We start from the raw sequence: 11,633 nt of genomic DNA, 5'->3' as shown, positions 1-11,633 counted from the left end.
CCGCATGTATTGCTGAAACGCTTAACTGATACAAAAGGTCGATGTGCAGGCACTGGGTTTGCGAAATCATACACCAAGAAAATGACAGCTAGACACAGCTAGCACAACAGTCTTGTTACCCAGAATGGCTCGTGCGGTACGGACGGGGACAGAATGCTGTGGACAGTGCAGTTCACATAGAATAACATAAGAAGCAGATTTAAACTAGGTCCAGAAGGTGTATTACCCTGTGATTTTGAAGGCGCTTTTTCAGTAACTTAGATTGGGAATATTTGTAAGGGACATCAGAATCAGAGTATAACTGGAGACTATTGCATATTTTGGGTAATTTGCTTTTAAGTCTCTCTGTGCACATTGAATAGATCAGTGGTATTTCATTCTATATTGTAGATTATCTTTCTGGTATATGTAATATTAGGTTAAAATCAACGTTATGTTATTTTTTTTAATTTTAAAGATTTTATTTACTTATTCGACAGAGATCACAAGCCGGCAGAAAGGCAGGCAGGAGAGAGAGGAGGGGAAGCAGGTTCCCTGCTGAGCAGAGAGTCCCTGATGCGGGGCTTGATCCCAGGACCCCGGGACCATGACTTGAACCGGAGGCAGAGGCTTAACCCACTGAGCCACCCAGGTGCCCCAACTTTATGTTATTTTTATGAACAATATCAGAACCAGTCAGGTAGACACAATGACATTGTGAAGATTTTTTTTTAAGATTTTATTTATTTATTTGACAGACAGAGATCACAAGTAGGCAGAGAGGCAGACAGAGAGAGAGTTGGGGGATGGAGGGAGCAGGCTCCCCACTGATCAGGGAGCCCGATGCGGGGCTCAATCCCAGGACCCTGAGATCATGACCTGAGCCGAAGGCAGAGACTTTAACCCACTGAGTCACTCCAGCGCCCCCACAATGACATTGTGGCTATATCTGAAGTGCACAGTTTAAAGAGGAATTATTCTCAATTGTTGTAGCCAGAAAGTAACAGCCACAGCTCATTTACCCATTTAACCACGCTCCAGATACTGTACTGATTGCTGTAACATAGTATCTTGAAAACTCATATAATGTTGCCAGATTGGCAGGGTTCATCATCATTTTACATTTGAGAAAACTGGCTCAGAGAGGTTAAATAATTCATACATTTGATAAATATTTATGGAACATTCACTATTTGCAGAAACTGGGCTGCGTGCTGGGGTTACATTTGATGAATCCAAGCTTAGAACCCAATGGGATTTTCAGCATCTTTTTCTTCCCTTTTTGAGTTTTGTATTTTACGAGTTAAATATAGCAAGCAAAGAAACAAAGATCAAAATTTCAGCAATATTATTGATTAATCTTCATGGATCTTCTGTTACTTAGTCACTGGCCCTGCTGGGCAAGTGCAGGCCCTCCCTTCTTACTTCAGGGATATGTCTCTTACCCAGGGCACAAGCAGTTCAAGATGTCATTCCGGCCAGCAAACCAGGAAAACAAAGAGCTAAGCTACGCATACCTAGTTCTTCCTCTGAAACTCTCCAAGAAACTAGCTGAGAAGGGAAAGATAGAGAGGCATGGGGATGACTCCAGTTCAAGCACTTCTACATGAAAACATGAGGCCTGGGACACCTGAGTGGCTCAGTCAGTTGAGCGTCCAACTTTGATTTGGGCTCAGGTTATGATCTCAGGGTTATGAGATTGAGCCCTGTGTCAGGCTTTCCACTCAGGGGGTAGTCTGCTTAAGATTCTCTTTCCCTTTCCCACTCACTCTCCACCTCTGTTTATGTTCTCTCTCTCAAAAAAATAAATGAATCTACAAAACAAGCGAACAACAAAAAACCATGAGGCCAGAGGGAAGTGAATGAGTAGGAAGTATCTAGGCAAGAAGGGGAGAGTACTCCAAGTGGAAGAGAAATGCATGTCCTAAGGCCCTGAGGCAGAAAGTAACGTGCGGCGTTTGGGGAACTAAAAAACCAGTGGACTAGAGCACAGAGAAAGAAGGAAATAGAAGAGAGTTGCTGTGGTCTGAATGTTTGGGTCTCCCTAGAATGCATGTGTTGAAATCCTAATCCCCAAAGGTGCTAGTATTAGTGGGTGGAGCCTTTGAGAAGCATTTAAATCATGAGGGTGGGGCTCTTATGAATGGAATTAGCGCTCTTGTAAAAGAGGCTCCAGAGACTTCCCAAACCTTCCACCATATGAAGACATGGCAAGAAGGTACCAGCTATCAGGCAAAAGGAGAGATTTCCTTTTTTTTTTTAAGACTTTATTTATTATTTAATTGACAGAGAGATCACCAGTAGGCAGAGAGGCAGGCAGAGAGAGAGAAGGGGAAGCAGGTGCCCTGCCAAGCAGAGAGCCCGATGCGGGGCTCAATCCCAGAACCCTGAGAGCATAACCTGAGCCAGAGGCAGAGGCTTAATGCACTGAGCCACCCAGGCGCCCCAGAAGGAGGGATTTCATCTGACTGCTCTAATGTCTTGATCTGGGACTTCCCAGCCTCCACGACTGTGAGCAGTGAGTACCTGTTGTTTATAAGCTACCTAGTCTGTGGGATTTTGTTTTAGCAGCCCAAGTTGACCGGGATGAGAGTGCAGATATGGACGAAAGTCCTCCTAACTTGCAGGGCTTTGTGGAGTGTGAGGGATTTTGAATTTTATATTAAGGGCCATGGAAAGTTATTAAACTGTTATAAGCAGGGTATTGATGTCACCAGAGTGCCCCATTTATGTGGCCTCCACCTACCTGGTAATGATGAGCAGATTAGAATTTTTAAAGAAATTCAAATTTCCTTTGCAACCAATTCTCTCATCTTGCTGTCTAATTCATCCTCAGCAAACTTACAAGTGAGCTGAGAGTTTGAGGGATATTTTTAGTCTCATGATTAAGTGGTATCCAAAGCGGCATATAGTTTGTTCTGGAGGTTTCATGGATTCATTTTCATTTAATAGGCTGGCCTTCAACTAGCTATTTTATTTATTCATGTCTTCCTTTTTAAACTTTAATTTAGCAAAGCATATTAGATGCCAAAGTTTATTATGCTTCTCCGTCTGTGATTTAGCTGGTCTGCCTTTGTTGATAACCTATCCCAATTCATCAACATCACTGTAAATCTAAGATCTCAGGGTTTGAGATTGGAACTGCCACTGCTTCCCAGACTTCTCGTGAAAACATTCCTTTCTAGGCAAATGTGCCCCTCTTTGGGGGACTGGCATTTGCGCATGTTTGATTCCTGTTTTTTCAAAATCATATAATCATATACTCTAAAATGTGAGTAGTGTCCGAGGGATCTTTCATAACCTGGATGAACCAGCTGGTTAACCATTAGTATTTGTTGAACATCTATTATAAATAACACATCTAGAGGCCATGGGAAATTTGGATGAGGAGAGATACCTTGTAAGTTTTATCTTAATTCCTCTTAAATTTAGGGATGGTAGAAAACATAACATGCATTGAAGGGTGAATGATAACACAAGGCAAAAGATGATACTTGCCAAATAAATGATAGTAATTCCAAAAACTGTAGGGATGCAGGGAAGGGGGAACCCTAGTAAAGGAATCGCTATTGAGTAAGTGGGCTGGAAGAGTGGGAAGGATTCAGTGGGCAGAGCATTTTGGATGGAAACACATTCTTCACAGAAGGACATAATGAAGTAGGAGGGCTCAGAGGGACCAAGGTCTGAGGAAGGATGTGGTTATTGGGGGTCTGGGTAGGATTTCAATGGTAAAGGATCTTGGGGTCATATTATAAAAGACCTTCCATTTCAGAATATGATTAGAATGGAATGCCTGGGTAGCTCTGACTTTTGATTTCAGCTTGAGTCATGAGTCAGGGTCATGAGATCAAGCCCTGAGGTGGGATCTGCACTAGGTGTGGAGCCTGCTTAACATTCTCTCTCTCCCTCTGCCCCACTCCCCCCCCCCGCCAGCTCATTCTCTCTCCAAAACAAAAAGAGAGAGAGAGAATATGATCAGATTAATTACCAAATCATAAGGTTTTTAAAAGATTTTATTTGACAGAGAATATGATTAGGTTAATTAGCAAATCACAGAGTTTTGTTTTTAAAGATGTTATTTATTTGACAGAGAGTACAAGCAGGGGGAGCATCAGGCAGATGGAGAGGGAGAAGCAGGCTCCCCACTGAGCAGGGAGCCTATTGCAGGGCTGGATCCCAGGACCCCGAAATCATGTCCTGAGCCAAAGGCAGATGCTTAACCTACTGAGCCACCCAGGCGCCCGGCAAATCATAGCTTTACCTTAATGTTCTTAGAAGTAGAAGAGGCCTAGGAAATGATGTCAAATGTCTCTTTTTAAAATATGAAAATTAACACTCAAGAGGGATGTTTTATTTTCCTTCTTATCTATCTATATTTTATAGCTCATCAGCTCCCAAAAAGCTCTGGGGGTGTTTCCAGTTTGCCCAACTCATTACTTTGTGTGTTGTTTAACCAAGCAGAAAGATGATTTCAAAATAAGCTCAGAACTTGGTGAATTATTGAGTAGGGCTGTTGCAAGCACCAAAGCTATTTGATTGGCCTAGAGTTTTTAGTACGCCTTATCCTTCTTTCCATCTGTCAGTAAGTTACAAAAAGAGATCTACTGAAGGCGCATTCTGGTGATTCTGACTCATCAGGAGCCACAGTGCTGGTGTGAGTACGCGGGATTGGAAATTACTAGAAGCTCTTTGCAGGGGTTGGGCTAGGTGAAACCACCCACCGCAGCCCTTTCATCCCTTCCCTATGAATACCTGCAGTCCTACAGCACTCAGTTCCTTTTCTGCCTACTCCCTGAAGGCTTACTAATCCATCCTTCCTGGTGAGTCATGCTTCTCTCCTCCGATTTCCTGCAGCACTCACTGTCTGTACAGTCTTGTTCCACTCACTATCCGCTTTTTGTGTTATGCACTTACTGAGGAATCATCTACACACAGTAAAATTCATAAACCTTAAGTGTATCATTTGATTAATTTTGACAAATGTGTAATCATATTTTGATCAACATAAAGAACATTTATCTTCCCAATAAACGCCTTCCTGCCCCTTCCCAATCTAATCCATCCCCCACTCCTGGCAGCTACTGTTCTGATTCTAAACACCATAGAATTATTTTGACTAGAGGCACCTTGATGGCTTAGTCAGTTAAGCAGCTGCCTTCGACTCAGGTCATGATCTCAGGGTCCTGGGATGGAGCCCTGCGTCTAGCTCTCTGCTCAGTGGGGAGCCTGCTTCTCCCTCTCCCTCCACCTGCAGCTCCCCCTGCTTGTGCTGTCTCTCTCTCTCTAATAAATAAATAAAATCTTTTTAAAAAATTATTTTTACTTTTCTTTTTTTTTTAAAGATTTTATTTTTAAGTAACCTCTACACCCAACATGGGGCCCAAACTCACAAACCCGAGATCAAGAGTAGTAATACACTCTCCTGCCTGAGCCAGCCAGGTGCCCCATTTTGATTATTCCTAACCCCACAGAAACAGATTCATTTATTGGAATGAAATCATGTAGTATCTATACTCTTTTGTGCTTGGCTTCTCTCACTTAATGTAATATTTTTGAGATTCGTCCATGTTGCTATAATGTATCAGTAGTCTGTTCTTTTTGTGTAATATCCCATGGTAGAAATATGCTACAACTTGTTTATTTCCCTACTGATGGACATTTGGGTGTCACTGGCATTCAGCTGAATATTTTTGTGCAAGTCATTTTGTGGACATATACCTTTATCCCTTGCAGAAATATTTTGGTGTGGAATTGCCGGGTCATAGATATGTATGTATAGGTATATATTTAATTTTATTAGAAATCATCAAAGAGTTTTCCAAACTGGTGGTACCAACACATACTCGCACCCGAAAAATATAAGTATAGCAGCTGCTCATCATCTTCACCAACTTTTCTATTGTCTTCCTCTTTAGCTGTCCTGAAAGTAATAAACGTACCCATTGTGCTTTTCATTGAGTTTACCTGATGTTGAATGCCAAACACCTGTTCGTATATTCAGTCCACCTTCAGGGGACTTCACTTGTTGAGCATTTCTTCAAATATTTTGCTCATTTTCATATTGAATTGTTGTTTTTTGATTTGTAGGAATTCTTTATATACTCTCAATACAAATCTTTCACTAAATATATGCATTTCAGTATTTTCTCCCAATCTGTGACTTGCCATCTGACTTTCCCGACACTGTCTGGTTTTTTGTTGCTTTTTTTTTTTTTTAAGATTTTATGTGTTTATTTGACAGAGAGATAGAGACCACAAGCAGGCAGAGCAGCAGGCAGGGGGAGAAGGAGAAGCAGGCTCTCTGCTGAGCACGGAGCCCGATGTAGGACTCGATCCCAGGACCCTAGGATCAAGACCTGAACCAACCAGCCACCAACATTTTTTTTTTTTTTTTTTTTTGAGAAGCAGAAGTTTTCTAAGTCTGGAGAAGTCTAGTTCATCATTTTTTTTTTAAATGATTACTGCTTTTTGTGTCCAAAGTGATCTTTGTTACATATAGATCATGAAGATATTCTTCTAAGCTCTCTTCTACAAAGTGTATTCTAAGCTCTCTTCTACAAAGTGTATAATAAATTTAACTTCCACTTCTAGGTCTAGGATGCATGCTACACTAATTTTCATTCCTCTAACTGCATTCTTCTTTTTCAAGATTGTCCTGAATATTTTATGTCCTTTGCATTTCATATGCATCTTGGAATCAGCTCATAAACTTCTACAAATACTGATTTTAATTGGAATAGCATGCATCAATAAATCAATTTGATAAGAATTAACATCTTAACAATTTGAGGTTTCCCAGTGAGTGATTATGTCTTTCCACTTACTATATCTTCCTTACTATCTCTCAACAATGTTTTGTACTTTTCAGCTAGAGGTCTTGCCTTCCTTTTGTTAAGTGTAGTCCCAGATAATGGGGGAGTTTTTAAATGGTTTGTTGTTTAAATTTCATTTTTTAGCTTTTTGTTACCAGTGTAAAGAAATAATGGATTTGTAGATATTAATGTGTCTCCTTCAGCCTTCCTAAATTATGTTAAACTAGTTTGCAGATTCCTTGAGACTTCCTAACATACCATCATGTCAGGTCTGAACTGACATGTAAAAGATAATTTTTACATCTTGCTTTTCAACCACTGATCCTTAAATTTCTTTTTATACTTTTCCACTGGCTAGGTCTTCTAATACAATGTTGAATAGAACTACTGTCAGCAGACATCATTTATTTTTTCTAGATCTTAGAGAAAAGCATTCAATATTTTACTGTTAAGATGTTAACTGTAGGCTTTTCGTAGACATTCTTTGTCAGTTTGAGGAAGCTTCTTTCTATTTCCTGTTTGATAAGAATTTTAATGATGAACATCTGTTGAATTTTATCAAATTTTCTTGCACATATTAAGATGTCTTTCCCTTTATTCTGTTGATATGGCAAATTACATTGATTGATTTACAAATGGTAAGCCAATTTATATTCCTGATATAAACCTCATCTGACCATCATGTATTCTCTTTATATTATTGATGGACTTGATTTGCTAGTACTGGGTGATAACTTCTTTTTTTTTTTTTTTTTAATCTAAATCCATGGAGGTACTATAATTTTCTTGCAATGTCTTCCTCAGGTTTTGATATCAGGATTGTGCTGGTCTCATAAAATGCATTGAGAAATATTCCATTTTTCTCTGTCCTCTGAAATGATTTCTCTGAGACTGGTAGTATTCTATCATTAATTTTTAAAACAATTTTTCAGTAAAAACATTTTATTTAAAGGCAGTATATTTATGTTTAGCAAAAAGGCTAAAGCCTAGAGTTTCTCTGTGATGTTGTTAATTACATTATTTCCTTTAACAAACAAATTCAGGGGTTTGTTTTTTTCAATTTTTTTATTTTTATTTTTTTTTTAAGATTTTATTTATTCACTTGACAGAGATCACAAGTAGGCAGAGAGGCAGGCAGAGAGAAAGGGGGAAGCAGGCTCCCCACTGAGTAGAAAGCCCGATGTGGGGCTCGATCCCAGGACCCTGGGATCATGACCTGAGCCGAAGGCAGAGGCCTCAACCCACTGAGCCACCCAGGCACCCCCAAATTCAGGTTTTTTATTTCTTCTTGACATTCAGTTAAGGTTTGTACCAAAAGGAAGGGAGGTTAAAAAGTTTGGTTTATGCCATTCAAAACCATGATACAGTTGGTTCTCACTTCGTAGTGTCCTCCTTCCAAAGGACCAGTTTCCTACCCTGTGATCTGGATGTCAGTTGCTTTAGCATTTCCCTGGAAGCCCTGGAAATATGTTTCATTACTCTCAGTGACGTTTTAGCCACATGAAATGGTGTCCTGACATTGACCATTACTCATAATCAGAGTAGATGTGATTACATTATAAATACCCTCACTCTCTAAGCCGTATTCCTGGGACTTCTTTCTGTTTTGAGTGAGATTAGTGAGGACTTGGCATATGCTTTCCCATTGGAGCTACTGCTCCTGCTCACATTAGAGAAGAGCTATCCCACACACCATGTGGGACCGTTGATTTTATCTCAGTCATGGGCACTCTGCAACCAGGGGATCACAGAGTCATTATCCTCCATCATTGATTCAGATGCGACTTATATGAAATACATTATTTATGAATATCTCCACCCCTGAGTTTTAAATATTTGGAAAGGATCTAGCATACATGGCATGTAGCCTAAACAAAAGTGAGTCTCGTAGCTCCTGGTCCTAGACTGGGTAGGCTGCAAGAAATATTTGCTTTCATTTATTTGGTTTCCAGAGTTTTGCTTTCTTTATGAGGTAACCTTGACATTTCTCTCCCTGTTGGGAATAATTTACTGAAGAAGACAATGGAAGGGAAATGAAAATTAGATTCATAGGTTTTTGCAAAGCAATTTTGAAGAAAAAAGAAAGAGAAAAGAGGACAATCTTCTTTCTTTTTCCCCCAGAGGCCAAGAACTCTGGAACAATATTCCAATTTGTAGAGAGTGAAAATAGATCTGATCCATGTACAAAAAAGGATGATGTGGTCAGGGAATGTTCTGATACATTTACGTCTATTATGATGCTATGTTCTCATGAGCTGAGCTAAGGCTACAGACCCAGTATATCAGGGATTTGAGAACTGCTCATCTGTGTGCAAGCATGGAGGGTGTCCTCTTAGAAGCTAAGATGAGCAAAGGGAAGATGTGGCTCTCTATTGCATCTTGAAACCCAGCTTTTCTGCATTTTAGGGTGAGAGTAGAGGTGAAGCAAGAGCTAGGAATTCTCATCCTACCAGAGCAGCGGCCAACCATAGACCAGAAAACCGGCTGTGGTGGGACTGCTTTTCTAGGGAAGCCAAAGCCTAGGATGAGCCCATTTATGGCCCATTTGTTCTGCTTGTTCTTTGGATTCTTGGCTTCTGACTGAACTCCAGCAAAACGCCTTGACTGGCATTGACATGGACAGAACTGAAAGGGATTATGCTAAGTGAAATGAGTCAAGCAGAGAAAGACAGTTATATGGTTTCCCTCATAGGTGGAACATAAGGAATAGCTTGGAGGACCACAGGGGAAGGGAGGGAACACTGAATGGGAAGAAATCAGAGAGGGAGATAAACATGAGAAACTCTGGACTCCAGGAACCAAACTGGTTACAGAAGGGAGGTGGCTGGGGGATGGAGTAACCAGGAGATGGATATTAAGGAGGGCACATGGGGTGATGAGCACTGGGTGTTATATGCAACTAATGAATCTTTGAACAGTACATCAAAAACTGATGATCTACTCTATGCTGGCTAATTGAACACAATAATTATTTTTTAAAAAATTTTAAAGAAATTAAATTAAATTGGGAAAGGAAGTGGGGGGAAAGGCCTTGACTTTTTTATCCCAGAACCCCTTTCCTGTGTTCTGCTCTTTTCAGGTAAGCACTTCTGGGAGTCTCAGTTCCCCGCAACTGAGTTAATCCAGCTCCCACATTACCATGCACCTTCCTTTCGGTTGGCTTCAGTCTCCCAATTCCACCTCATCCCCCAAATCAGCTTCTTTATTTACCATACCACCTTCTGTCAGCATCAATAGTAGTAACTAGTGATGTCTGAGCCTTGGTCTAACCCCAGACTTAGAGTCATAAGAAGTCTTTCTTGGGGGGAGATTGGAGATGGGAAGCCTATAGTCTAAAATGGTGGCCAGAAAAGCCATAGAACATAACCAACAGCTGCACTGTTATGTTAGGGTAGCAGAGATCCTGAAAGTCTATAGTCAGCATTGTCAAGAGCATGGGCTTTTGATGGTCTAAATCAGAGAACAGCAAGCTTTCTGCTTAAGTCCAACTGTAAATACTTTGGACTTTATGGACCATGTGGTCTCTGTCACAAGCTACTTAGCTCTGCCATTGTAGAATGAGAGCAGCCATGGACAGTACAAAACTAATGGCTGTGACTGTGTCCCAATAAAACTTTATTTTAAAATATAGGTATTGTATGTTGGGTATTAAGGAGGGCATGTATGGTGATGAGCACTGGGTCTTATATGCAACTAATAAATCACTGAACACTACGTCAAAAACAAATGATGTACTATATGCTGGCTAATTGAACATAATGAATGAATGAATGAATGAATAAAGGTAATGTATCAGATATGTTTTATATGCTTGCTCTGCCTTTTATTAGTTATATGACTTTGGCCAAGATAATCTCTCTATACCTTAATTTCCTCATCTGTAAAATGGATATGATAATACCTATTGATCATATTTGTCTAAGGGATTATTATATATATAAAACACTGTACAACACTTTGGCACATTATAAATAACATATAAGTGGTAGCTGTCACTGTTATGATTATCATCATTCCATCATTATTGTTATCATAAAATCAGATCCAAAAGATGCCACTTATGCCAATTTCTCTAATTGCTTGATCATTTCTTTTTTTTAATATAATTGTTTTTTAAAGATTTTATTTATTTATTTGACAGACAGAGATCACAAGTAGGCAGAGAGGCAGGCAGAGATAGAGTGGAAGAAGCAGGATACCTGCTGAGCAGAGAGCCCAACACAGGGCTTGATCCCGGGACCCTGAGATCATGACCTGAGCAGAAGGCAGAGGCTTTAACCCACTGACCCACCCAGGCGCCCCTGCTTGATCATTTCTATTATCTTTTACTTAAGGCGTCTTTTATCCTGTCCTTTCTGGCTAGCCCTAGTCCCTGATCAGGTGATATCTCGGCCAAAATTAGCCCAAAATGTATTATCCTTAAACAGTACTAGAAAGCCTGGCTAGGTAATGGTACAGCACCATTAGTGATGCTAATATGCTGATATTAGCATCAAAATTTGGTGTCTCTGCTCATCAGTGACACTTTACTGATCTTGTGCTTTTGGGGAGTCTAGAACCTTCAACCTATGTTAGTTTCCCACTCTTTCCTGCCAGAATTAGCTAGGAGTTCTCTGACTTCCTAGACTTAAAATGCCATTATCTAAGCTTTTGGATCTTGGGTCCCTAAGCAGGGTTGCGCATCCTTAGATCTTCCGATTCCTGAGATGGACAAGACCAGGAGAAGCATTTACAAACAGTGTGGATCCACCAGCCTGAAGGTGATGCCCATTCTGCCTTAGGTGAGCTCACATGCCCATCTTGCTCTGCCCTTGTTCTCAACCCAGTTGCTAAGTTTGCCCC

This window comes from Neovison vison, chromosome 11, assembly GCF_020171115.1.
Source record: "Neovison vison isolate M4711 chromosome 11, ASM_NN_V1, whole genome shotgun sequence".
In the NCBI taxonomy this organism is placed as follows: domain Eukaryota; kingdom Metazoa; phylum Chordata; class Mammalia; order Carnivora; family Mustelidae; genus Neogale; species Neogale vison.
Note: the sequence above shows the minus strand (reverse complement) of the source record.